Consider the following 27,948-nt stretch of genomic DNA (forward strand, 5'->3'; position numbering starts at 1 on the left):
ACCACCATCATCCTCACCACCACAACCACCATCACCATCATCATCAACACCATCATCATCACTACCATAGGCATCCTCCCTCTCCACCGTGTTTTAGAGCTTTGAAGACTGGAGAATACCTTACATGTGTTACATAGTTTCTATCACTTAATCTTTGCCAGAGACACTTCCTAGAGTTTGATAACACACAGGGAGCTTGAAGAGATGATCTGGTAGGAGACCTGAGTCTTCTGTGTACATAGTATGCTTGTCCCTTTTCATGTTTCCTTTTTTTGGGGGAGGCCCCCAGCAGACCAGAAGAAGGGTGACTGTGGGTGCCCCTAATGTGAGAAGAAAAGGCCCATTGTGCTTTGGGAGGAGAGGGAGAGCAGCTAACAGGTTGGAAGGAGAGGGAAAGCAGCTAACTGGGGAGAAAGACCACATGTACCCTTCCGCTCCCACTCCTCCCGCCCCACCTAGGCTCCATACGGATAGCAGCAGGTGACTTGAACTTAAGGAATGGATGGTTTTGCTCCTCCTGGGCACTGCGTACGTGACTGATCATTAGCAAGACCTTTGACGTTTACTCCCAAGGTCTTCCATTTGATATTTCTGGTAGGATAACAGGACTGCACAAAGACTTCAACACACAAAGCCACTCAAGTGCTCATAATGGTGGCAAAGGACACAGAAGAGGGTCACTATAGCTTCTCCTAAGACATCACAGAAGGCCTGCTACAGCCAGGCTTCCAGAAAGATCCCACACAAGGAGGATTTTATCTGAATATTAGTAGAAAATGAATGCCAGGCCCCTTATTGCTGAGAGACCCAAGATGTTCCTACAGGCCACACCCGCCCTCAAGCCTATGAACATTCCAAATGGGGAAATATCTCAGGCTCAGCAGAGAAGCTCTGCACGCCTTGTTTGGAAGGCCATCTTTCTCAAGGGAAAACTTGTAGAACGGAGATTTTTTTTTTTTCATACCATCTGCTGGTGTGGGTAGCTAGAGGCCTGTCTTTATTTAATGTCATGCCTGTATGTCGGTGTAAACACAGCTGCATCCGCACAGCCCTGTGTGACTCTGCTGTGAGTGTGCCCACGGGACAGGTACAGTTCAGGGAGGAAGAAAGACAATATATGTCTGTTACGCCAGTTTTATGCATGTAATATCGCAGGCAAATATAGACACCTGGACGTTATCAAACCAAAATGAAAAACTCATCGGAAAAAATGACAGTATTTGCACAGATTGCCTATAAATCTTCAATAGCTCATTCTCCTTGGGCATCACATCAAATGTTCACTTTCTTCTTAATGTCTCATTAGGAAGGAAATTTATTGCCCAACTATTGAACTATGTCAATTTTTCAAAAATATTGTGTGAATATTTCCAGGAACCACATGCCTGATTTTATATTAGCTTTATTGCCACTGAACAGGAAGAGGCTTGGTCTTTCCAAGGATGAAATGACACTAATCATGAAATTAAAGGAGATAGCATGTACTCAGTTGGAAGCGACAGCAGTTTCCCATAAATGTATCAGCCCTGGCTCCCTTTGATAAGTTAGAATGATGTCACTCCAGCCAGGCCCAGGGCACATCCACTTCCCCTACTTCCCCCACCCCCAGCACTCTCTTCCCCAATCTAAATGTGGATCCAAAGAGAAGTCTTCAGAGGAACCAGATTCTTATGATGGGGTGTGTTTCCCAGCTGTGCTTGTTTGCCTGCCGTGGTGGGAAAAGCTTGCGAAGGTCCAGGAAGGAAAGGAAAAACGTTAAACAAAAATCAATGGATTGCATATGGTGCCCGTTAAAACTAATAAATAGGCAGAAGATGAAGGGCCGGGCTTACACATGTGAACTTGTCTCTGCAAGGGCCCTGGCATCCAGAGGAAGCGGGAGTGGCTGCTTCCTGTTCCTGTGGCCCAGCCTTGGACCACACCCATGGGGGCAAGAGCTTCACTGAGCAACTGGGAGAGAGAGAGAAGGGGAGGAGGTGCAGGGAGGAGGAGGAGGGAGCAGGGAAACTTGAGGTTTTGCCTGGCCCTAGTCCCCATCTTCTCTGCAGGCTCTTCAGAGAGGAGAATGCCTCAGCCAGGGGACCTCCAATCAAGCAAGAGGGAAATATTTGAGTGGTTGCAAACACTTTGGAAAACCAGGGGAACATGGAAGGTGAGATTCTAGAACACTGAAATCCAAGCCTCTACTCATAGCTGGAAATGAGATTGGCCATGTTTGGCCAACTAATTGGGACTCATACATATCCCTACGTAAGGCTTTTTCCCCCTGTTCTATCATGTGGAAGATATATATATATATATATGTATAAAATCTCCATATATTTTTATATATCCTCATATATCTTATATATACGTATGTGCATGTATGTATCTGCAAGGTTTCTATCATGTAACCTATCTGTCATCTATCTATCTGAGACCCACAATACTCACATAGAACCAGAATGGCGGAGAATCGCTTCATGATGACTTAGAGAAAGGGGCATGGAATCACTAGACATGAGCCTCACTTTCCCTCCTAGCTCTTTGATTTATGATTTGGTCTTTAATTAAGGATTCCTTTGAAAAAGGCCTTTTCCCCTTAAAAAATCATTTGTCTCTATCAATATGCCGCTAATGGTGATTTTCAGTTGTTCAATACACAGTCCAGTACCTGCTTGGCCAAAGACCCTGAGAAGTGCAAGAAAAGGGTCCTCACACAAGTAACTAGTATTTGAATGAATAGATGTAGGATCCTATTTTGAAACTCTAATTTGAAACTGAATATATGTTTTCATGTTTATATATGTGTGTGTTTATATATGTGCTTGTCATCATGCTTTCTAATTTTTAAAAACATGATTAGTTTGTTTAATGCAGCAAAGACTAAAAAGAGGCTCAAAATATGACTGCCCAGAGAATCCCAAAGATCTTTCTAAGAAATAAAAGTTACATATGCCCATGAAAGTATGAAAAGGTGTGCTTTTCACACATCTGAAACATATACACCCAAACCCAAATTTGGACTTCTGGCAAAAACCCCCAAATTTGCTTCAAATTAAAAACCCCAGTGCAGCTGTTTGCTGGGGCTGCGGTAACAAAACACTACAGATGGGGAAGCATAAGACAAGAGAGGTTTACTCTCTCACAGTTCTGGAAGCCCAAATCCAGCAGCAAGGCGTCGGCAGGGATGTGCTCACTTTCAGAGCTGCTTCTGGTGGTGGCTGAAAATCCTTGCCTTGACCCCAGTCTATGCCTTCATTGGCACATTGCGCTCTCCCTTTGTGTCTCCTCCTTGTGAGGACACTAGTCATATTGGATTAAAATCCACCCTACTGTGTCGCCTGGGTGGCTCAGTCAGTTAAGCGTCTGACTTTCAGCTCAGGTCGTGGTCTTGGGGTCCTGGGATCGAGCCCTCCGCTGGGCTCCCCACTCAGCGGGGAGTCTGCTTCTCTCCCTCCCTCTGCCTGCGGCTCCCCCTGCTTGTGCTTTCTCTCTCAAATGGATAAATAAAATCTTTAAAAAAACCCCAAATCCACCCTCCTCCAGTATGACCTCCTCTTAACTTACACCTTAATTACAGCTGCAAAGACCTATTTCCAAATAAGGGCCCATTCCCAGGTATCACAGGTGAGGACACAGGCATAATTTTGGGGAGACACAATTGAACCCGTAATGGTTAAGAATGCTCCTTTTCCCGGGCGCCTGGGTGGCTCAGTTGGTTAAGCGACTGCCTTCGGCTCAGGTCATGATCCTGGAGTCCCGGGATCGAGTCCCACATCAGGCTCCCTGCTCGGCGGAGAGTCTGCTTCTCCCTCTGACCCTCTTCCCTCTCGTGCTCTCTATCTCTCATTCTCTCTCTCTCAAATAAATAAATAAAATCTTAAAAAAAAAAAAAAAGAATGCTCCTTTTCCCTCTAAGGGTCATGTTAGATTGCATGAGTAGAATTACTTAACATTTTATTGTTTCAGAATAACCAGCTGAAGAAAAGCAGCCCAACGTGCATCCCTGTGGTTTTCTTCCCTACGTGCTCAGGTAAATGTAATACGCAAAATTGGGGGGATCTTTAAAACCACTCTCTCCAACATTGTCCCTCCTATCTTCTAAATGAACTTGGGCCTGAGGACCGCAAATGGTATTTTTCGCCACATGATGACAGATGCCACAACCGGCATCATTTTGTCAGAATGCTGTTTGGGTCAACACACTTGCAGCTACTTTCTGGATCAGACCAAGGCAGCTGCTGCTGCCGTTTACACCGGGGGGGGAGTGTGCACAGGTAATGTGAGGGCCTTCCCCACATGAATCTGTCGTGGAGGGAGCAGTGGGCTATTTGTTTGAACTACAACATACACCTTGAAACTGTTCACGTCTCTTCATTTCACCAGCTCCAACTGCCATCACTCAGATTTGTCCATTCTTCTTTTTTTCTCTAAGATTTAGTTTATTTATTTGAGAGAGAGAGAGCGCGCAGTGGGGAGGGGCAGAAGGAGAGGGAGAGAAGAGGAACACAAGCAGACTCCGTGCTGAGTGTGGAACCGTACACGGGGCTTGATCTCATGACCTTGAGATCAGACCTGAGCTGAAACCAAGAGTCAGACACTCAACCGACGGTGCCACACAGGCGCCCCTGTCCATTCTTCACCTGCGCTCAGACTGATCCCTTAAAAGCCTCAATCAAATCATGCCATTTCTCATTTAAATTTGCTATGATTCTTTTCTCCTTCCTTTGCATTTAAATGAAATCTGTAAGGCGTGGCCTCCCTGACTCTTTTCAACATTTGTAAGGACATCTTGGAATCTGGCCAATTCTTTTGTCCTGACTTGGGTTACATACCTGACCCTATGTCCAGGACAGACGTGACCCTCTGATAACCAGATTTCTCGAGTAGGGAAGGGGTCAGTGCCATCCAGATCGCATGCATTCCCTCAGGGGATTACTGGGACCTTAATGAAGATCAGTGAGCCCTTGCTGGAAGAAAGAATGCCAGGCAGGATGTAAAGACAAATGTCCACCCTATGACAAGGGGCCAGCATGCGTCCTTCTCCTACTGTAAAGTTCCCTGGCAGCAATCTGGCAGAACTGGGACAAATGTGGTCGCCACAGGTCTATGGGGAGGTGGCTAGGCAGAAAAGACACGAGAGGCAAATGTTTACTTAAGAGTAAACCACAAGGAAGATGTGGGAATAAGGAAGAGAAAAAAACAAAACAAAACAAAACGAGCATTTGAATCCAGGGAAATGGTACTACTCCCATTTTCTGGAGTGTGAGCAGTCCGAGTTCTAGAAAGGCCAGTCACTTCTTGCTCTAGATCGCTTCCAGGGTCACTCAGATGGGATGCGAGGCCTACAGTCCAGCGAACCAGGTGGGTAGGAACTTCCTGCATTTCTTTCTGCTTGCTTCTTTGTACTCACTTTTTGGGGGGCAGGTGGGAGAGAGCCACCCTGTTCTTTGGGTGGCCCCAGCACAAAGGAAGGCGTCAGCACTGAGAGAGCATGGCCCATCTGACTGGAGCCAGCGAGCATTGATCTGACTGAGCGTCAGGCGGGGCAGTGAAGGTGCGGGGGGGCCAACCCCGAGCGGCCAGTGACTAGAAACCCCACCATTTCTGGTTGGAGATGCTTCAGTTGGTGTAGCAGCTTTGCTTAAAGCCATGTGTCTTCCTTCTGCGGCTCTGGTTTTCAGTTCTAGAGTTCCTTGTCATAATATGTTTACACTCACAAGGTCAAAGGCTGAGTAAATATTTTGTTAGGCAGATTTGTATCTTAGTGAAGCTGAATATGCATGTGATAATGCTTTTGAGTTGGCAGTGGGGCCTTTGGTGAAGAAACCAGTGAGAGAGTGGATACAGAACAGCTTGTGGGGATGCGCTCGGGAAAGGGATCCCAGCTCCACTCCAAAGGTGGCCGTGAAACCACATGCTCACGGAAGTCAGGGCCGGAGGCAGCCCTAGCACCAAGCACGTGTGTCTGCCTCATGTGTCCTCATTGCTGTCTCCCTACTCCTGAAATGAGACAGCCCATGTGACCTCTAGTAAAGAACTGCCAGGTGGCCATGCTCCGCACAGGGTCCCGTCCAGAGCACACATCCGTGTGACATCCACAAAGCATTGAAAATGCATCTGAATTGTTACCAAAATCATTCCAAGAGAAATAGAGACATGCTGCACAATTCACAGCAAAATGTCTCCAAATATCGCTCTGTTCTCCCAAACCTCTGAGAGTCTCAGTTTTCTCATCTGAAAAATCTGGAAAATAATTTTGTCCACGTTGCAGGATTTTGGGGGGCACCAGCTGCAACAGTACCTCGACAGTGCTGAGCACCATGCCTGGCTCATATTAAGCCTCCGTCCTGGGTGATGTGAGAACACCAGGATCTCATAAAGCTCCCCTGGCCCTGAGAATGAACCTTGTAGATATGGCACCACATCGATACACTCATGGACTCTGAACACCAGCCATTTCCCTGTTGATTTCTTTAGGGGACACAGCCTCCTTCATCAACAAGTCTGCGTACAGAGGGAGCCCCAAAGGAAAGTTGTTTGTGGAGAGTAAGCTGGGGAGGAGTAGGCTCAGGGGGACCCTCTGCTTATTGCTTTCTACTTCGGGTGCTTAGGACAATGGCCATCTCCAGCTAGATCCAAAGCCTTTGATGGAAGGTACAGCATGTTTAGGAAAAGTCAGGAATTTCCATGAGACCACCCAGGAAGTTCTGAGAACTGCTATAAAATAATCACATTATTAATTAGGGCTTTCTCGACACCAGTCCCAGCCTCCTTCCCCTCGCCTTCCTCTACTAGAAAGGCAGGAAAATGAGAAACTCACCTTTCTTGGCTCCGAGCTAGGAGTGGCCGTGTGACATGGTCCGGCCAATCAAATGGAAGTGATCGAGCCCTGGGGATTTCCAGTAAGACTTTCGTTTCCACCTGCTCTTCCCTCTTCCTCTTTTCCCTCAGAAATGCAGATGTGATTAACTCAAGCTACAATGGACACTTTGAGTTCCTAGAGGAAAGCTCATGAGAATCACAGACTTCAATCCTGACATCCTAGAATGTGTTGAACCAATGCCATGAGAAGTCTACTGTACTTCTTGTATGAGGAAAGAAAAGAAACCTCTTACATGCTTAAGCCATGTATCAGTTAGGGTGTAGTCTATGCTCCTATAACAAAGAAATGCTAGAAGTTAGTAGCTCAAACCAGATACTTCATTCTCTCTCCAGTGTAGGAGTTCAGAGATGATAGGTACAGGGCGAGCAGTCTTCTCTGCTCCATGAATCCGCCCGAAGTTCCGGCATGGTGTTGGTTGAGGCTTTACCATTTCCTGAAGTGTTGCTGTTCATGGACATATTCCAGGTCAGCTCAACAGAACCACGCTTGCATATCAAACCCTAGGAAGGGGCTGGAGGGCAAGTAGTTGCCTTTGTAAGGGGTATGACCCAGGAATTGTGGAAGTCACTACTGCTCACATCCCACTGGCCAGACCTTAGTCACTCAGTCTTGCCTAGCTGCAAGGGAAGCTGGTAAGTATCATCTCTAGCTGGGTGAATGTATGAGGGGGCAGGGAGTGATTTTATTTTTAAAAGGAAGAAGGAAGAATGGATATTTGGTGGCCATTAGTTGTATTGATGGTATTTTTTGTTTCACCTAAATGCATTCTCTAATAAAAACATTAATAATAATAAAATCATTAAATGTATTAAGCTCTTATTATACGGTAGCTCCTATTCTAGGTGCTTAATGTTTATTGTTCCATTTATTCATAATTTCTAATGGTAGAGAGGTTTAGGGGGTAATTATTCCAGAATCTTTCTTTAGAGGTAGGTTATTCCTAGAAACCAGAGAAAGGACTTATAGGTGGTTCATCATGACCTAAGCTCACTAGAAATTATCCTGGATGTTATGAACATGGAAGCCAAGGGTAGTTATTTCAGGATTGGTTTAATGATAAGGCAGGTGAGTCACAAGAGGTCTGCTCTAGATAATTTTTCAAGTGGCCTTCTGTCAGAGATCTAGCAGGATCTAGCACGGGGCTCCTTATTCAAAAATTATGAAGAATTTCAAGATGGTGATAGCAGAAGGGCCCAAGTTCAGGGCCCTTCTAAGTGTGATGCACAGGGTGACTTCTCAGGTCACACGGCCATGAGGCCTAGAGTCACCAGAGGAGACCCCACCATCCTCAGGACAGTGAAAGAGCAAAGGCTGTGTGAGCCCTTGCGTGGTGAGATCTGGGTTCCAGTGTGGACATTGCCACTTGCCAGGTGTCCGGGCTCATCAATGACATATTCTGAGCAGTGGAGTCATCTATAAAGTATTAAGGACCAATTATATTAAGCTCAGTGGGTGGCACGTAGTTGCCCTTAGAAAATGACAGTTCTCTTTTCTTTGATGGATTTATTCTTTCTAGGTTAACATATTTACTTTACATATTGTGTCTATCTGGAATGCCGTGGAGAATGCAACAGCCTGTAAAACGGGGCCAGACAAGCATCCAATTCTCAATGTGCAGCCACTTCCACGGAGCCACGCTGATACCACAGTACCTCCTCCACGACAGTCCAGTGCTAATGGAAGGGAGAAAATAGCTTCGTTGTCTTTGCCAGATTCCCCACCTCCCCATGCCTTTGGAGTTTCCAAAAATGCTCCATTGAAAGTAAAAATTCATTTTTCAAATGGCCCTTGTCCCACATCCACTTGGTGGTAATGTAGTGAAATGATCATGATCCTGTGGGGCCTCTCGGTCCAGCAGCAGATGGAAGCAAACAACTCCAAGCTCCTAGGAAGGGGTGGGTGCTCCCGGCAGCACCTCATGGGAGATTTGTATAATGTGCATCTGTCAGGCAGTCCTTTAGCGTTTGCCGGTTAGCAAGTGACACCTGCCTGTCCAGGAAGCCACACCTGCTCCCTGGAGGGAAGTGGTGGCCTGTGGTCTGGGGAGGCGCTGGGGCAGGAAGGCACGAACCATGCAGACATTTCCAGGTCCTTGGTGACCTCCCTCTTGGGGCCAGGAATCAGTGGGTGTCACGTGGAGGGTTTTGCTTTGTTTTTGTTTTTAATGAGAATGGTGGCTTTCTGCCCTAGTTAAGTGAGGAACGTGTTCTTTCTTTTGTTCTGAAAGCAGCTCTCGGAGGCTGCCGGGCTTCCACTGTCCAGGTAGAGAAGCAGCACACGGCGTATCCAATAATCGGTGGTCTTGCCCGCTGGACACGGCGTGCAAGGGATTTAATCATACGCTGATTTCTGAACTTGGCAACATAAGTACAACCTCTGCCTATTGGAATAGACAGTGCTTAAAACAACCTAAGAAACGTGTTGATTAGGAGCGTGGTAAATAATTAGGAGTTGCTGCATTTTGGTTTTGTTGTTTTTTTTTTTTAATGGCACAGTGTGAAGAAGCCTCAGAAATGAATAAATCAGAAGGGATCACGCAGACAATACATTCTTATGTCTCTGATTCCCATTTCCAGCTCTGCAGTTTATGCTGGTGTATTTGGCCTTGGCGCGTGCGAGTGGCATTTGGAGTCCCAGGCTCTGAACACACAAAGAGTGAGTTCAATGACCTCCCAGAGCTCCTTCTCCTACAAAAGGAGGTATACAAGAAGGTCAGTTCTTTTGGTTGGACTGCACAAACAAGTCCAAATGGCTGGCTAATCAGTCCCACCTCCTCTTCCCCCAGGTATGCCCCAGGGAATATACAGTAGTCAGCATTACACTTTGAACTTCTTCTTAGTCTACAGAAGTCAATTGTTCTCTCCAGCCAGTCCTGGAACCCTCCAGTGGTCTGATTAAGTTTTCCTGCTGCTATTTAAATGCCAAGGCAGAGACTCAGCATTTACCAAAAATAAATGTTGAGGTGAAGACTTGACATTTATTTTCAAAGTGAGAGGCCATCTTCCTATCATAGCATCCAGTTTGTTAGATATTCTTTTTATTAGACCAAATGATTCATATGAGCAAATAAATATAAATCAGCTTATTAGGCTAGCAGGCTAACATGACCTCCATTTGCTAGGCTTTTATTGAAAAGGTAGATTCTGATTTTTCAGAGGGGATTTGAACTTGCTTAGTTATGGCCTGTCAGAGTATGGCAAGGTCATGGTCTTGTAGATCATCTGATGCACAAATTTGCTGTATCTCTCCCTCAAGTTTTAGTTTGTGAAGACTGGGGTACGATGATACTCAAGGACGGTAATAGAAAATGGAATAAAGCACTGGAGTGAGGGACTCAAATCCAAATCATGACTGTAAGCCCCTCCTTTGAATGGCGCATCACAGTTCACTGGTGGTGAACTGTGGGGGTTTTGGAGAATGACTGCATGAATTAGTATGAGAACAGAGCAGTGCTTGGCCTAGAGAGTCAGGATCCTGAGCAGCACTTTTGTGGTTGTACCTCTGCTTTGTGGTTTCATGTGGTCAAAGCACTGTGCTTCTCATCCTTCTTGGTGGTATTTGTTCTATTTATCCCTTTCCTTCCTTACTGTCCACTTAATGCAGTTGATAGGGCATGACCAGGATCGGAGGGGTCTGTGATCAGTCTAGCAGAGGGTCAGGCACTGTTTTGCCATAAACCTCAGGGAATAACTTCTGGGCAAGACTGTTTATATAATTTGTGGGGTCCAGTGAAAAATGAAAAATTGGGGCCCTAATTAAAAAATTATTAAAAATTTCAAGATGGTAAGAGCAGGGCCATGCATAGGGTCATTCTGAGCACAGGACTATATGGCTGCAAAGGTGACATGCTCATGAAACTGGCCTTGTCCCTCAGGGTGGTGAGCATGGGAGTAGGGTGAAAGAAATCCCCACTGTCTCAATCGTGGCTCCACTTACTAAGGAACTAGTGGGGGATTGTATCTCTCAGAATTGGAAGGGCAGCCTCCCACCCTCCCTGCAGTAGGAAGGGGTATAGCCCTGATCCAGTGGGTCCATGCTCTGGGAAGGGATAAGTTTCCAGGGAGTGCCACATTAAGCTCTGGGGAAAAAGCAGTCCGTGGGTGTGGTTACAACAGACTGTTCAGGGGTGTTTGGCGGGGGGGGGGGGGGGGGGCTCAGTCAGTTAAGCGTCTGTCTTCAGCTCAGGTCATGATCTCAGTGTCCTGAGATCAAGCCCCGCATCGGGCTCCCTGCTCAGTGGGGAGTCTGCTTCTCTCTCTCCCTCAACCCCTCTCCCTCCCTCTCCCCCACCACTCATGCTCTGTCTCTTGCTCTCTCTCGAATAAATAAATAAAATCTTAAAAAACCAAACAGACTGTTCAGGGCCAGAAAGGAAAGTTGGTGGAGGACAAAGTTCCCTGCTGGGACTGCTCCAGTCCTGATCCCCCTGCCTGCTCCTTGATCCCCTCCCCACTCCCACAGACTAAGGAATCACTGAAATGGCACTACCAATCAACCTCAGCCAGCCTCCTACCTTCAATGTGAAGACAATTCCAACAGAACTCAGGGAACCAAGGAGCAGATCCAAGGAATATATATCACCTCCATCCCTACTTGTTTGAGACAAATCACAGGCCTGGGGAGACTCACCTCAAAACAGGAAACCAATAACAGCAGACTCAAGAAATGTGATACTTGGCAGGCGATGATGAACATATATTTGAAGAAATGAAGTTTGGATATGAAATCCTTATAAGAATGTAAAAAGTACTTATATGAAAGAGATGATAACTAGACTGAAATAAAAGAGATGTTGGCATAAGTAAGACAGAAATTTGTGGAAACACATAATGCCAAAATAGAATTTAAAATAATGTTATGACCATTTAAGAGCAGAACTGACACTGTTGACAATTTTTATCAGATGTGGAAATTAGGCTTGAGAAAACCCTCCTGGATACAGAGGAAAGGTCAAAGAGAAGAAGTTAATCAGAGAGGTAATAATTGATAGGGAGATGAAATTACATAGCTACATGAGCCTAAGTAGAGGAGCTGAAGAAGAGAAAAAATATCAAAGATATAATAGAAGAAAACTTTCCTGAACTGAAGAAAGATCTGAAGTCCTAGATTGGAAGAGTGCTCTTTGTGTAGGTAAAATTAATTAAAAATTGCCAAGACCTAGACCAATATCCATAGCTTGAATTTTCTTGAATTTTTAAAGCATTCTTGGTTACTTAGAATGGAAAAAAAGTTGGGCTGGCTTCAGAATTTTCTGCCATGTTAGATTCCATAGGCAATGGAACAATATTCCTAGAGGTTTGTGAATAAAAAGAACTGTGAAGAATTCTGTGGTGTCAGTTGAAGCAGACACATTTTGTGCTCTGCACCATGTTCTCTCTGGATGCCTATGATTTCAGCTACCTGTTGTGGCACGCTTGGTGGCAGTTTCCAGATGTGCCGTCAGCTTCCCACCTCCAGCAAGTTTGTGGGCCTTTCTGCCTCCGGGCTTTTTCCAAAGGTGTAGAAGCCAGAAGTGAAAGACAGTTAATGTTCCTGGGGGCAGCTTGGCCAACTGGAGATTGGAGTTGGCAGATGAATGCACTCGCCTCCCACCCTTTGCAGAACAGTTTTGAGGCACATTCTCCATGTTCCTTTAGGGGTCCTCAGTGGCATTGAGCCCCAGTTGCCCACAGTGGTCACTAGCTCAGTCATACCCCCATTATTGCTTTTCTGTCTTCTCTGTCTCTCCCTGCTTCCTCCCTGCTGTCTCCTGGGAACAGCTCCCAAGTAAACTACTCACACCCAGGTCTTCATTTCAGGCTCTCTTTGGCAAAACCTACATTAAAACCCCTACCAAGCTCTTCTTTTTGTATGAAAGCAACAGAAAGAAATTCTCACATATTTAAGGGCTCAGAAAGTATACGACTAAGTACTCTTGGTGATAAAATTACATGAACATATATTGCAGCCAATGAAAGATGAGCAAAGGAGAGACCTCATGAATGAGGAAATGTGTGATGAAATTTGAAAAGGACCAACAGAGAGCATAGAAACCAATTAAGCACGGAATTATCCAAACGACTATAGTAAATGTGGTCTTAAAGCTATGTAAATATCAAAATATCACAACTCTGGAAAATAAAAGACAGTGAAAAGCTGCATAATAATAAACACCAAGAAATGTTGTCTCTTGATGTTGATTAGTCAAGGTACGTAGCATAAAATAGAAATTTTAAAGTCTAAAAGCTGCACCACTAAGATTAAAAGCAATCTTGTCCCTTCTACCTCTGGTCCTGAGTCATCCAGTTCCCCATCCTGTAAACAACTACCTTACTAGTTTACTTTGCATCTTTCAAAAATACTCATATTCCAGAAATTCCATCTGTATTCCCCCCTTTTTTCAAAAATGACACTAGAGAGCCTTGCTCTTTTCACTTAGTGAATTTTGAATAGTACATTTTGAAAATCATTTCAATACAACTGCAGAGTATTCCTTTGTATGGAGGAATCTCAAGTTATTTTTTCAGTCTCCCATGATGGGCCTCTAGACAATTGCTAATGTATTGCCATTATAAGAGGGCTCCATTGAATAACCTTAGCACAGGTATGGGGTTACCTGTCCCCTTGCCCCCTTGGAACTCTGTCCTCTGTAGCTTACTGTGATACTGTCCTGAGACTTCTCTGGTTGCACCCGTTTCGTCTCCTTTGCTAACTCCCCTTGTTCCCTGAATGTCCCCAGAGTTACTTGAGGCTTGCTCCTGAGATCTCACTTCTCTCTTGACACTTTCTCCCTAGGTAGGCTCATCCATTCCAGGGCTTCAGAACCATCTGTATGGTAAGGATTGCCAAATTCTACCTCTAATCAAACCTCACTTCTGAATTCCAGTGCCTGCACAATACCCTCACTCACATCTCCCATAGACACTACAATCCTATACCCCAAATAGGACTCTGGAAGTTTCCCACCAACCCTGCTCATCTCCCAGTCTTCCCAAATCATATAACCATAGCAATATCTCTCTAGTTTCTCAAGCCAAATCCTGGATACAATTCTACCTCCAGATTTTATCTACAGTCTTACCATTTTCATCTCTTCAGTGCTACCACTGCTGTAGAGACTGCCACCATCTTTCTCGTGGGCCAGGAAACCCTGGCTGGCCTGTCTGTTTCCATCCCTGCCTCTGCAATCTGCTCTCCATTCAGCAGCCAGAGGGGCTTTGTAGGATGGAAGTCAGACTTTTGTCTCTGTGTTAAGGCAGTTATCACGCTGTAATATAAGGAATTGTTTCTGTGTTTGACCCCCCTACAGGATTGGTGTCTCCTTGAGACATAACTTGTCATTGACTCTCCAGCTCCTACAACACTGGGTCTATCTATTAAAGTAGGAAATTCACATGGAACTGAGTTTCCAAATTACAAAGAGGAGTACATTTAAGTCAGGTGAAGAAAACATTTTCTGAATCACTACTGAAATATGAAGGGTCCGTTAGGGCAAATGTTGGGTACACTGGGCCATCTCCCATTTCAACCGCCTTTCCTCTTCTTTCATTCTTTCGGTGACTCGAGAGAGTGCTTGAAGAGAAGCAAAGATCTCTCTCTGGGTCACCATGTTTCTGAGTCTTTGGAAAGGTTTGCTGTCAGTGTGTAGGGAACTCTAACAATAAAATGACAGTCCTGCTAGACTTTCAAGATTTCATGTTATTATTCTATTTGTTAACAATAATGATTATCATGATACATTCCTCTGTATAGACATTTTAAATACTGGTTAAGCAACTGAGAATTAGTTTATTGGTAATGAACATTTTCAACTTCATTAGAAACTCAGAAGCCTACTACATTATCGTTATCTGGATGCTAAATTTTAATTGCATGCAGCCTGGTCCCTCAATAATTAACACATTGTATATCCCACCTAATTCACAAACTAATTGTCATTTCTTAGATCTTAATATTACTTGCTAATTTTGCCAAGGATAAAAAAAAATCTGACTGTCAAAACTCCAGAGAAAATGACATTATACAGGCACAATAGTGACAAAACAAGTTAATTTATTGCAGTCACCGAGAGAAGGAGTTTTTAATTGCATATTTGTTACCTTCATAAAAGACATAAATGGCTTTTTAGTTACATATTTGCTTATTTCTTGCATATTAAAAAAGTGTTAACAAGCCTGATTAAAATTAATTGCAAGGTCCAAGATCTGAGTGGAGATACTAGCATTAGCAAACTTCTAATTGAAGCCGAAAGAAGAGGAAGGTGAGGAGATACTGGATGGAACAGGAATCAGAACAGATGTTTGACTGTGGAGATGGAAGATAATTAAATGACCCGCCAAGAAAAAGAGAACCTAAAGAGAAAAATCAAACTTGATAATAAATAGGAAAAAATTTATCCTAATAATATTAACCATTGGTAACAGTGATTTGCTTCTAAAGGCTCAAGATGGAACCATAACCAGTGTTCTCAGACAACTTTAAAAGAAGCACACTCTATGGTTATTGTCTGGAAAGCTATAATTGTGAAAATGTTTCTCACATCACACAACCACCTGGTAACTTTTTAAATCAACGTTGATTCCCTCTATATGCAGCAGGTTCTATATGAGCTTCTACTGGCAAAACATGGCCTCTTTGATGACCTGGGACTGCCATATCTTCTAGAGATATAGGCAGATGGGAAATACTCTAACCTTTTATTTTCATGTTTGGTGGGTGGTGGTGTTGTTTTGGTTGTTTCTAATAAGAAAGAATAACATCCTTCCTGATGTGACATTTCCCTAGTACTGTTTACATCCAAATGTCCTTCAGTCCAGCCATTATGTACACAAAAGGAAGATGTTTTTGAGCATTAGAACATTAGCTATGTCTCTAAACATGAGAAGCAGCTTTCCTTGGTAATGACAGATAACAGGATAGGTCTTCCAAAACAGGGTTCCCCCAGAAAAAGCATTTTATAAGAAGGAAAATGGCCATTTATAAGAAGGAAAATGGCCATGTATATATACCATGTGTAGAAGGATATGTAGAAAATGCCCATATGTCCTATGAATCACTTATACTATTCACTTGTTTGACTTGCTATCATGGCGCATTTGAACCAGCGTGGCTTTTCATTGTTTCAGCAAGAAATTAAAGGAGTCATCCATCCTGTTTATAAAGATTTTTTTCCACAAGGTTATCCATTGATTGGAAATCTGCTTATCCAATGCAATTAACAATGGTTATCAGTCAGTTAGTTGAAAAAGTTGGCTAAAGTAGGCAATGATTAAAGATGACATATGAGGACTGTACTCAGAATATTTTATTTTTATTTAAAACTTAAGTATGTGCATTAATTTACTAATATTTTCATATGAGGCCTTTTCTGAGACTGCGGGCTTGTCAATTGCGTTCCATATTGGCTTTCTCACTTTCAACAAATCCGTAAGGCACGGCCTATCATTTTGGGAGTTAATTTCTTTAAACTAGGGCAAGAATTTCAAAGTAATTGTGAAGTAATTTAAGTGAAAGATTATTCTAGATTTAATTTTTGCCCATCTTGTAGAGTTTTCTCTTCCATAACTAACAGAACATTAAAAAATGATATCTCACCTGTATCCAGCCTTTTCAAAGGCTACTAGGTTTAGCTCAGGAGGCATTCTACCTGCCTGGGGCATTTGCTAAAGGTTATACAGATGTGTAAGAGAGCTTCTAGTTTAACAGATAAAATTGGAAATAAGTAGTGGGAGTTGATGTTCTTTAAAAAAGATACATCTAGGTGACAGAATGCTATAAAGATATCAAAGCCATTTTTGTAACATATTTAACGGCCTGGAAAACAATTCATGATATATTAAGTGAAAAAGCAGGTTATAACACAACAAGTGTAATATCATCCCATGTTTGCAAAATAAGAAAATGTGTATGCACCGAAGATTGGATATTAGGTTACTAAAAATACACTGAAATATCAACAGAGTTTCTCTCTGAATGGTGGAATTAAAGGCAATATTTATTTTCTTTGTGCTTTTCTATAATTTCAAAATTCCTCTATATTGAATAAGCATTCCTTCTGTCTTATCATAAAGGCTATATTTTAGTTCTGTGCTAAAAAGCAGATGAGGGTCCTTTCTGGTAAATCTCTTAAGGAGACTCCATCCAAGGTATTCTGCTGGTCTGTTGCACCTTTCCAAAGGGACAGTCTGAGGAGGTGACAGACACATTAAGGGAAGTGAGACCCCTGAGTGAACTGGCCGCACCTTTGGAAATTGAATTCCTAGTGGCAGTACGTAGCCCTCAGTCTTAAATTCTCTCCCGATGCCAAAGACAGAGACTTGGGGGTTGGATTTCCAAGACCTACTCTTCTGGAACATTTAGTGATTCAAGGCAGAGAACCAGTTCCTTTTTGGCCTTGGTGAAATCTTTGACTTTTGAGAGGGACATTTAGGACCCATCCCGCTTCATTCCAGGCCCCAAAGGGAGAAATGTATTTTGTTAGAATTAAACTATGGCAGCTTTCCTACAACATTCAAATTTATGTAACAAAAAAATCTATGGAATTCATGGCTATTTGGGAAGTCTCTCTTTTGATTGGAGAATTTCAGAAGACCCAGATGTCTCTCTCTGAGGTTGGGAAGTGTGCCCTGAAAAGGGCATTCCTGTGCCCGGGGGCCAGAGCATAACCTGGGAATTTCTTGCTGGAGATTTTGGCAATGTGTGTCAAAAGTTCTAAAATGTAATTTATTTTGATTCCACAATTTAACTCTTGTTGTTTCCGTAAGATATATATCTTATGGAAATGATCAGGAAGGTATAGAAAGAGTTAAGAATGTTCATTGCAGAGCTATTTACATCAGTGGAAAATGGAAGGTAAGTTAAATGCTCAACAAAAGAGGATTTAGTTAAACGAAGGATACATCCACAAATGCACACGACTAATTTATCAATAGTCAAGCTTCAGAGGAACACTTTATAACATGGGAAAAGCCCAGAGTATAACAGGGTATAAAATACCCGCTGATAGTGATTTTGTAAAAGAGAAAATGTAGGTAAGCCCATAGGAAAATGTTGGAGTATGCCCCAGTGTTAACCGTCTATTCTTCGGTAAAATTATGAGTCATTTCCTAAAGACTTAATTTAATTTAATTAAAAAAATAACATCCTAACATAATAAAAGGTATTTAGCAGAAGCTAGGATTCCTCCCAGCCCTATACCCCACACAGGCAGCTCCCCTCCCTGGACGGAACCCTTCCCAGTTTCTTGTGGTTCCTTCTAGAGACGTTCTATACATATGATGGGGATTTGTATTTTCTTCATCATACTTTTATGTATTTTCCAAATCAAAAAGTAAAATATTTCAAGAGTGTGTTTCACTTTGCTTGTTCTAAACCTCCACCAGCAATTTCCACCAGATCTTGAATTACCGTTATATCACATCAAGGAGATGATGGTGCAGAAGTTAGTCAACATTCCACTTAATTTCCATTTATATCATGGAATGAAAAACAGCTTCTTATAATTTTACTTAAATAACCAATTTTGATACTGTTCTATTCGTCCTTCTAAGAGCATGAAGTCCCCGAAATTAAATTGTTCCACTGCCTTCTCTGTAATTATGTACAATTAAAATGGTTACGGACCCTAAAGTTTGCTTCCAAGCTCCAGACCCTTCAACTGTCATTTTTTATTATCTTGAAGCCCAACACTTCTCAGTAACACTTTGTGTACAGAGAGTTAAGTGAAAGAGGAAGTATTATATTTAACTGATGTGGGTGTTCTTTAATTAATCTGAATTAGCTTTTGTGATATGGGTACTGATTGTTTTCTTTGAAAAAAAAATCACCGTAGATGTGTGGTTCCTCTACGCCTGTTGCTCTTCAAGAAAATAGTTAATTGCAGAAAACAGGAATGTTACCGCCTTCAAATAAATAATCAGCATTGCATCAGAAGAGTGGCTCTTAATCCAACTTTCTGGCTTGCATGAACAGGAGACCTGTTGTGTTTGTGATCAGGAGTTTTCTCTGACTTTTGATGTTTGCTTTACATTTATTCATAAGGTATGAGGAATAATTACAGCATGAAGTTAGAGTCACAAGGGCTTCATTTGTTTATTTTTTTTAACGACTTCTAAAGGCTATACATCAAAATATCTGAAACTATCAGCAAGCAAGGTAAGAAATCAGTCCCCTTTTGGAACTATAGAGAGACAATGAAGCCAAATTATTGTCATTCTATCAAGGTTACTGGATTCAGTTTATTACCGAAATGTAAACAGCTTCTACTAGATAGACTTAGTTGCGATTACCACCCTCCCCCCTCATTAAGCCAGCCTTTCTGAGATGTAAGTGTTTTGAGCATTTATACAGAAGTGTTATCCTAACAAGAGCGATGAGTTAAGTGCACTTGAGAATCAAGGTATGGCTGAATAACTAAACTTTAAAGAGATCATTAAACCGACATTCTCTTTCTTGAATTTGTTCACATCATCTTCAGTTTGCTTTTTAATGAATATAAAGTCTTCTGTAGGATCTTGCCCCTCTCCCGCAAAAAAAAAAAAGAATCTTAAAAAAATGATTCAAACTTGGTAACCTCTTCCACACGCTCTTTATTTACTTGGCATTTTTTTCCATTAGGAAATAGGATAGCATCTTTGAATCTAGTCAGTTGCGGCATGTGCCCGTGTATTATCTGTGTTTTTCATCCAAGTAAGCAGGGCTCTGGGTGGAATAAATAGCCATGTGGAACACTGGTGAATTATGCATGCTTTCGCCCCTGAAACAGTTCATGTATTTCAGTCCTTAGAGCTTGAAATACCTTCTTGTGCTTGACTTCATCATTTTGGACTTTGGCTTCCACCTCTCCTAGAGACTACAGAGTTATTCTTTCACACATGGTGAGCAGAGGTAAAATACTGTGGGAAGAAAGACAACATAGACTTGCAGTGATAAAAGCATGTCATAAGTCTTTTCCACTAGAAAAACGATTTTCCAAACACTCAGGATCACATGAACTTTATTTTAGCCCCAAATCTTCTTTGAGCACCACTGGCTTATTTCATTGCCACTGAATCAGATCTTCTACTCTATACAAATTTCTGAAGGGCCTGCAGCATGCACAGCACAGGGTTAGAAGAATGACCTGAGCTGCTCAAGCCCCATCTGGGGATGCAGATGAGAGACGTGAAAAGTTACATCCCCATATGCTGGCGGGGTGTGAGGGGTGCCTGGTGAGAGCCACTGCTCGGGGCTTCAGAGAAGCCATAGGTCAGGTGACAGGCCGGGGGGACTTCAGGAGTGACTTGAACTGAGCCTGGGAGAATGGAAGAGGCCTATAAAGATGGGAAGAAGCAGGAAAGGCCCCGAGGGCAGGGGCCAGGCATGAGCAAAGGCCCAGATGAAGGATCAGCAACGCATACCTGGGAAGAGGACATTTGCTTGACCTAGAGAGGAGCCCTGGTTTCTCAGCTATGAGAATGTCATTACTGAAGACTGCTGGAAGATATGTCTTTGGGGTTGGTTTTCAAACAGCACTGGCAGGTTTGGCTTATGGGCTCTGATGGATGGCATTCCTATTGGATGGCGAGCAATGGTGGAAGGCTCCCTAGGGCCCCGGCCCAGAGCAAACAAAGTGGTCCATGTGGTTCCGCGTGGACAAGCTCCACATGAGCCACTGGACTCCCCAGGCTCAAGCAAGGAGAAGGATTCTTAGTAGAAAGAACAAGGTTGGAGAGACAGGCCCCACCCAGGCTTGTGCTCCTTCTATAGCCCTGTGCCTTGTCACTCCTTGGTCACCCAAAGATCCCTTCTGGGCAGACCAGCTGAGAAGCAGTGATGGGCTCTTTCTTTCTTTTCCCTGGTACTGTCAAAGTTGAGTTCAATTTTTTTCTAAGTTCAATTTTGTTAAAATTGTATTTGCACTATGTTTTAAAGAGGTCATTTAATTTTTCTCTAGATTTACAGTTTTGATGATTTTTCCCTAAGCAAGGCATGCAGGGGGTCTTCCAGGCCAGAGGACCCTGGGGTTTGGAGTGCTCCGCTTGGTACAGCTCTGATGGTGGGGATAATGGTAATGACATAATCACTACTCTTCATTGATCTCTTGCTACGTTCCAGACACTGTTCTAGGAAGTTTCTATATATTACCTAATTTAATGTTCATCGCCACCAGTGAGGCAGTTGCTGTGATCTCCATGATAATGAAAGGAGGCCTAGAGAGGGTAAGCTACTTGTGCAGGGATACCCAGCTAGCTCAGAAGGGAGAGCCAGATAAGACCAGGTGATCTGCTTGCAAGTGTATGCTTTACCACCAGCCGTATGACCTTAGGGTGACCTCGGGCATCAACTTATTCACTCATTTATTCATTTGTGGATGGCCTGTTAGGCACAGCATGTGCACTGAAGCTTAACATCATTGGAAAAGCCAGGCGAGGATAGCAATGATTCTAACACAGGGGGATACGAGCAACAGGAGGAATGACCAGCCCCTGTGCTGCGTGAGCCCAGAAACAGGGCATCTGAGCAGACTGTGGATTGGGGAGAAGGAAGGGGTGTCAGGGAACACCTTCCAGAGTGTTCTTAAGAGATCCGTAAGTATTGGTTAGAGCAGAGGGGGAGAAGGGCATGAGACGCAAAATAAGAAAGTTGTTTCCACCCTCTGAGTCTACAGCTATTTCTTCTTTTTAAGTAGGCTCCATGCCCAGCGTGGAGCCTAACTGGGGCTTGAACTCATGACTCTGAGATCAAGACCTAAGCTGAGATCAAGAGTCAGATGCTTCACCGATGGAGCCACCCAGGTGCCCCTACAGCTTTTTCTTCTTAAAATGTAGGGGATGATTTCAGGGTTGCCTTGAAAATTATAGACATAAAACATGTCAGTTGCCTGGATTGGCATCTGGCACATAGTGGGCCATCAGCAAGTGGAATCTCAGATAGCCAGGAAGAGAAGAAGTGAGTAAACAGGTGTAAGGTTCAGATATTACAGGTAGTAGCAGAAATGGGGACGTGGGGGGCTTGGGGGGACTGAACTGTTGCCAGGATAAGTGAGACCCCGGGGTAGTTGCTGTCTCAGCTGTTTGGGGTTTGAGGCACATGATCCAGCAAAACCTGAGCCGTCTCATGGAAGTTTCCACCTGTTTCCTCAAAGAGCAAGATTGGAAGGCAGAGCCAACTAGAGGGAAATAAAGGATTCCCCGGGGAAGTGAGCTAATGTGCTTGGAAAAGGTAATTTGCTGACCAAGTCCAGGGCCCCAGGTGAAATCCACGTAATACGAGAAAGTTGTCCATCATAAGCAGGCTTCTAGTCAACCATAACGGCCCTATACTTTGTTTTGGCTATGTGGACTTTGGCTGGAAAATAATGGGTTTTACCCTTAATAATTGGAAATTAAAAAAATAATAATTAAGAAGTTCAGGGACGAGATTGCCTGGTTTGGATCCCAGTGCTGACACTTGAAGTTGTGTGATCTCTGGCGTGTCCCTTACCTCTCTCTGCCTCTATGCCTTGGTCAATGGAGAAACTGACGTGAACCAGTGAAATAGTATTTTCTGCAAGATCCATCTGAGCACCTGGTACGGCCTGCTAAATGTCAGCTGGTGATCTATTTGCTGAGTATTATGCAGGGCCAAGCATTATGTTGGGCACCAAACTTGGGCTGGCTCAAAGTTCTCGCTGCAGCCTTGGGAGGGAAGGAGGTGGAGGCCTAGAGAGGTGAAGCAACTTGGCCAAGGTCACACAGGGAAGAGGAGCCTGGACCAAGGTCTTTTTTGCTTCCATTTCACTACCACCAGGCCTTACTGGGACTTACTACAGACGCTTGGGAATAGTGTGTTAATGATTTGAACAGAAAACTCAATGGGAGCTTAAAAAAAAGCCACTTTTGCATTATTTACTTCTCATTTTAAGTGGCAACAACATAGTCCATAGCCTGAAAGATACTTGCACAGCATCAGTAAAAATGTGTTCATTTGTCATTTGTGGATTGTTTTATTTTTAGATTAATGAAGATCCAAATTAAACCATCAAAGTGCAATCATCCTGATAGTCCTTATCACGTTTTGCTCATTATCACTTCATTTATATTTATGATGAAGAACAGATGGTACCAATGTCATATTTCAATGTGTATCATATCCAGCTAAGAGGAAATATCTCATATTAGCTGCACTTATCAAAATATTTGTACTTAACAACAGCAGAAATCTGAGCTTATGTACTATCTTGTCACCATGTCGAAGCTACCATTTAGGAAAGACCATTTAAATTAGATATGTGAGGGAGAGATGCATCATTCATTACTAGTGAATGAATGTGCTGAACTCTGAACAGCAATTATGGGTTAGCTGTGAGGAGAGAATCATTAAGCTTGAATGAAAAACAGCAATTAGAGTCTGTTGTCTTTGTGGCATGCTCAAATTTTTTTTTATCGAAGCTGCTTGCAGAGAGCACCAAGAAGGAAAGGGCACAACCGGTGATGGGACGTGAGAAGTTAGTGACATGGGGCGCCTGGCCGGCTCAGTAGGTTAAGTGTCTGCCTTCGGCTCAGGTCATGATCCCAGGGTCCTGGGATCGAGTCCTGTGTCGGGCTCCCTGCTCAGCGGGAGGCCTGCTTCTCCCTCTGCTCCTCCCACTGCTCATGCTCTCTCTAGCAAATAATTAAATAAACAGACAATGAACATGGTTGCCAAGCTTAGAACCCTGCCTCCTTTTCTAAATGGTAGTTCTAAGAAGAAGGCCAAGAAAAACCTGCTTTTGGAGGTGAATTACAGAGCCTTTTAAAGTAATGCTCTGTTGCATGCTTTATGTTGCAGAAAGTCTCAGAGGGTTGAGGACATGTAAGAGTCCCATGTTCCTGAAAATAACAGTACAGTGTTTGCTCGTGATCCATTTGTCTGATAGGGGGTTGATCAACATGTACTGAGCATCTGTTATGTCCCAGGCATATAAGGCTACAATGAGGCAAAAGATAGGCTCTCTGACCTCGAGAAATTTACAGTCCCACGTGAAAGCCAGACACAATAGCGAAGAACTCCAATGACAAAAAAATATGTGTGTGCATAGTGCCAAAGTGGTCCAAATGGAAGCGTACCTCCATTTGTGGGAATCAGGAGGGGTTTCATGAGGAAGGTGATTCTGGAACAGGATTTTGAAGGCTAACTAGAAGTTTGACAGCTGACTAAGAGGGTGGGAATGAAGGCTATTCAGCGAGGAAGCAGTTTGTTGGAATGGGCAAGAGCTCAGTTTTGGTGTCAGGCAGACAGGTTTTGAAGAACAGAGGCCCTACGGAGCCACAGGCCAAGTGGCCCTCTCAATCATAGGCAGGTCTGTGTCCCTTATTGAATGACAAGGGCCCATTGCACTGGGCTGACCACTCTCCAAAAGGGACTGATGGTTGGTGGGCAAGCTCCCCATGCAAAACCAACAAGAATTTTGCAAAAATCTGGTTTGAGAAAAATATAATATATTTAACGTGAAAAACAAACTTGACAAAAAGATGTATGAAAAAAGGGTGGTAATTTGGTATTCAATCGGGGCACAGTCTCAGACGCAGGCACATTCTGCTTGTGACTAGATCAGAGACTCATGGTTTGCTCGCCAAGCTGGCTGTCATGTTGCCTGACAGGAAAGTAGCAGCGCCACCCGGGGGGCGGGGGGGAGGGGCAGAACAGCAGGGCGCCATCTTGGGCCCTCACTCACTCATGGACATTTTAGTGAATGAGCTCTTCTTGCTTCCATTTGCTCCCTTACTGAAGCTCCCTCTGCCTTGAACTCCGCATGAGTGCCTGGTGGCTGAGGATGGGGAGGAAGGCGGAAGGACCCATGTCAAACAGGACTGCCCTCAGATTCCCTCCCTCCTCCAACCCAAGCTTCTGTCCCTGCACTCTGTCTCCCTTAGGGTGAGACCTTTCCCGACAGGCTCCTGGTCCCTCATGCACACAGACCCTTGGCAGGCCTGCCTCACAGACCTTCCCAAATGCCCGGACGTGCCCGAATCCTACAGAGAGCCCAGCTTAGGCTGCCAAAATGGGACTCCTGCCACACTCCCAAAATAATAACTTGACACGGTGGGGGAAATCTGCAGAGCTCAAAGGTGGTAAAACTTCAGTGACTCATGCTTTTAGCACCTCACTGCATGCTCCCAGACAACAGACTCATTTCTGTAGCCTTTTAATTTAGCTTTGGGCCTTGCTCCCGTAACGTACTACGAGCATTGCGGCCACTCTTGGGAGGACCGAATGGGCTTCCTGGCTCAAAGCAAATGCCCTATGATATTGCATATGAACCTCAATTTCCAAACTCAGATAAACAATACCCCACGAAGTGAGTCTTTTAAGGTGTCCCACCCAGGCCACACGAGGCCTTGAGCGGGATCGTGAGCATAGGCTTTGGATCAGACCAAGTGGGGCTGGCACTTGTTTGGCAAATTACTAGTTGTGTGACCTAGGGAAATTTGCTTATTTTGTCTCAATTTTCTCATCTGTAAAGGGAGTAAAGTAATATGTGGTTATGGGGTTTTATGGATAATTATATGAGCTCCCTAAGTGCAAAAGGATTTGCCTGAGGTCTGGCACCCAGCAAACTCTCGGAAGCAGGAGCTGTGACTACCCTTCCAGGGAGAAGGCCACTGTGCTCTGGGTCCGGACGTGGGCACATGCTGAGGTGGGAAAACAGGACGGGGGGAGAGCAACAGGGACTCAGAGCACTTCCGACAGGGGAACAGCAAAGCGAAGGCATGGGTAAATATGAAGTGTTGGCTGCAAGATTCCTGTAGAAGACCCAAAGGGGTCTTCTAGATTTCCCGGGCAATCTTCTAGATCTCAAGGAGTGGTCCAGTTTCAGAAGCCTCCCTTTACTTTCCAGTGTGTCTGCTCAGCTCCCAGTTAGGCCCAGGCCAGCTGGAATGCTGAGGGCCAGGTGCAGGCTAGACGGTGAGCCACCGGCTGCTGGCCTTGTGTGTTTTGGGCTGGGCCCTGCTGCTGCCATCCATTCTAGTGCATTCCCGGGGTGCCAGGGGCACCACGCCATGTTCAAGACCTGTATTCCTTTCATTGCAAACCATCACTCATGCTAACAAGTCATGACAGGCTAAAATTCAACTCAATTCACACTCGCAAGGATTTATTAAGCATCTACGGTGTGCTAAATGCTGTGCCTTTGACTAGGGTAGGGAGACTTAATTTATCCAGGCCTCAGTTTACTCATCTGTTACAGATTTACCCTCTGTCAAGATTGGCCTCAATGGCCTCTAAGGGTTTTTATGCAACCCCTGACCCCCTTTCTCCGCCACCAAGCTCTAAACTTAGAGGAAATCCTCAGTGAGCTTAGAATTTTGCTGGGAGGGTCATTTTACTTTCACTGTGAGAGAATTTATATAAAACAAGATCTCACCAAGTATGTGTGTGGTACTAGCCATCAGCTTAACTCTGAGTTCAAAATAGTAGCTGTTCCACCTTGGTCAGCAAGTCTGGTCACAATACACATATGAGTACCTAGCATGGGGTGAGCTTTCTGGATTTGGGCTGCACAGAACGCAGCCCCAGATTAAGCCTCAGATCACACACAACTTTGAATTGTGAGAGGCAACCGGGGGAGAGAACGTTCAGACACCACTTTCCCGCTGAGAGTCTGTGAACCCAGCATTTGCTCGACATGAAATTGTTAGAGGCGAGGGTTTTCTATTTCAGGTCTGATGGGAAGATTTCTATGTTTGGTGACTAATCACAGATGGATTGAGACGATTCGTTCCCATTCAGCTGCTTATGAACAAGCACAATTAGAAGTTGACAGCAAACACGCTTCACAAAAATTATCACATTTAGTGTGATTCCCATAATAAAAACAGGAGCAAGCACACGAGTCTTTTCAATTTACACAAAGAGCCCTGGGGTCTCTCGACAGTCACTGCCGATGCAATGTTTCTGAGTAAACTTTTTAGGAAAACAGATTGAAAACTCCTGAGGTTTAGTTAAATCTTGGTTTAAAACACACACACACACAGACACACACACAGACACACACACACACACACACTCCGTGCACACTCACACCTTATTCTCTTTCTTTAGCCTAAGTGTTTGTATAAATACTACACAGATATTAAAAGAAAGATGAGGCACGGAGGGTCCTAGTGCCCCTGTGTCTTATGTGCCCAGACATGTGCCGAGTCTGGATGGTGTTTCCTGGACATAGCCAGCTGCCAAGCTCATCATTACCAACACCCATTTGGGTACTATTGTAACTTAAGATGCCTTTTACACATCCTGTCTGATTTATTCCTCATAACAAGCCTGAAAGATACAAAGCATTTTCTATGTCATTTTACAGGGAAGATCATATTCAAAAGGGAGCAAATAACTTATTCAAAATCACCCTACGACTGTCTACTAGAGCAAGCTTGGAATCCCGAGATGAGCCTTGCCTCGTTTTCATGTGCTCCTCTCTTAAGACACAGGGAAGCAAGAAATGGACACATAAATTATTCATTCTACAAATGTTGAGCAAATATTTATTGAGCATCTATGTTGTGATTGTCCCTTGGTAGGCATGGTGTATACAGCTGAGTGGTACTTATTTATTGTCTGTCTGCTCAGCCTTCTTTGGGAAACGGCCCCTAACCCATTTTATAATATAGCCTGTTCCCTCTACTTGATTTGGTCAAATGTGACTCCACCCTCCTGCCACGAAGGGTGGGTTCTGTCCCTGACCAGCCAATGAGAATTCGCTGCACATCCATAGCCACTCGTGGTTGGTTGAGGCATGAGCATGTGACTTCAAATGGGCCAATCTGAGTCTGCTGCAGGGCTTTTCCTTAGAATTTTCGGCAAAAACGTGGACATCTTCCCCTGGAACTGCCGGGGACCGTTTGCCTTGGTGGGTGGGAGTATCTGCGGTTAGAGGGAAGAGAAAGCAAGTAGCACTGAGAGATGCAGAGTGCAAGAGCCCCGGGGGTTTCATTTGAACTCTGGATCCAGGGATGCCACCGGCTTTTCTCAGTCATCTGAGATTATACAGGCCCTGTTTTAAATTCAAGGTAATTGGAGTGATTCAAGAGATGAATAAGAGAGGACTATTCTGGTTTACTAAATAGAGACAAGACAGACAATAAACCGGTAAAGAACTAATA

At 43.9% G+C, this 27,948-nt stretch overlaps 1 long non-coding RNA gene across 1 annotated transcript in view; it reads left to right on the plus strand.

Moving 5' to 3' along the window:
• Positions 1-27,948, plus strand: part of LOC141374622 (uncharacterized) — a 214,310-nt gene that overhangs the window by 28,904 nt on the left and 157,458 nt on the right. The window contains exon 3 of the long non-coding RNA XR_012381643.1: positions 3,952-4,015. This is a non-coding gene — a long non-coding RNA (uncharacterized lncRNA). The remainder of the gene's footprint in view (positions 1-3,951; positions 4,016-27,948) is intronic.

The sequence above is a fragment of the Callorhinus ursinus genome, unplaced genomic scaffold (assembly GCF_003265705.2).
Source record: "Callorhinus ursinus isolate GAN/ISIS: 27379988/994484 unplaced genomic scaffold, GSC_fseal_2.0 scaffold20, whole genome shotgun sequence".
Taxonomy (NCBI): Eukaryota; Metazoa; Chordata; class Mammalia; order Carnivora; family Otariidae; genus Callorhinus; species Callorhinus ursinus.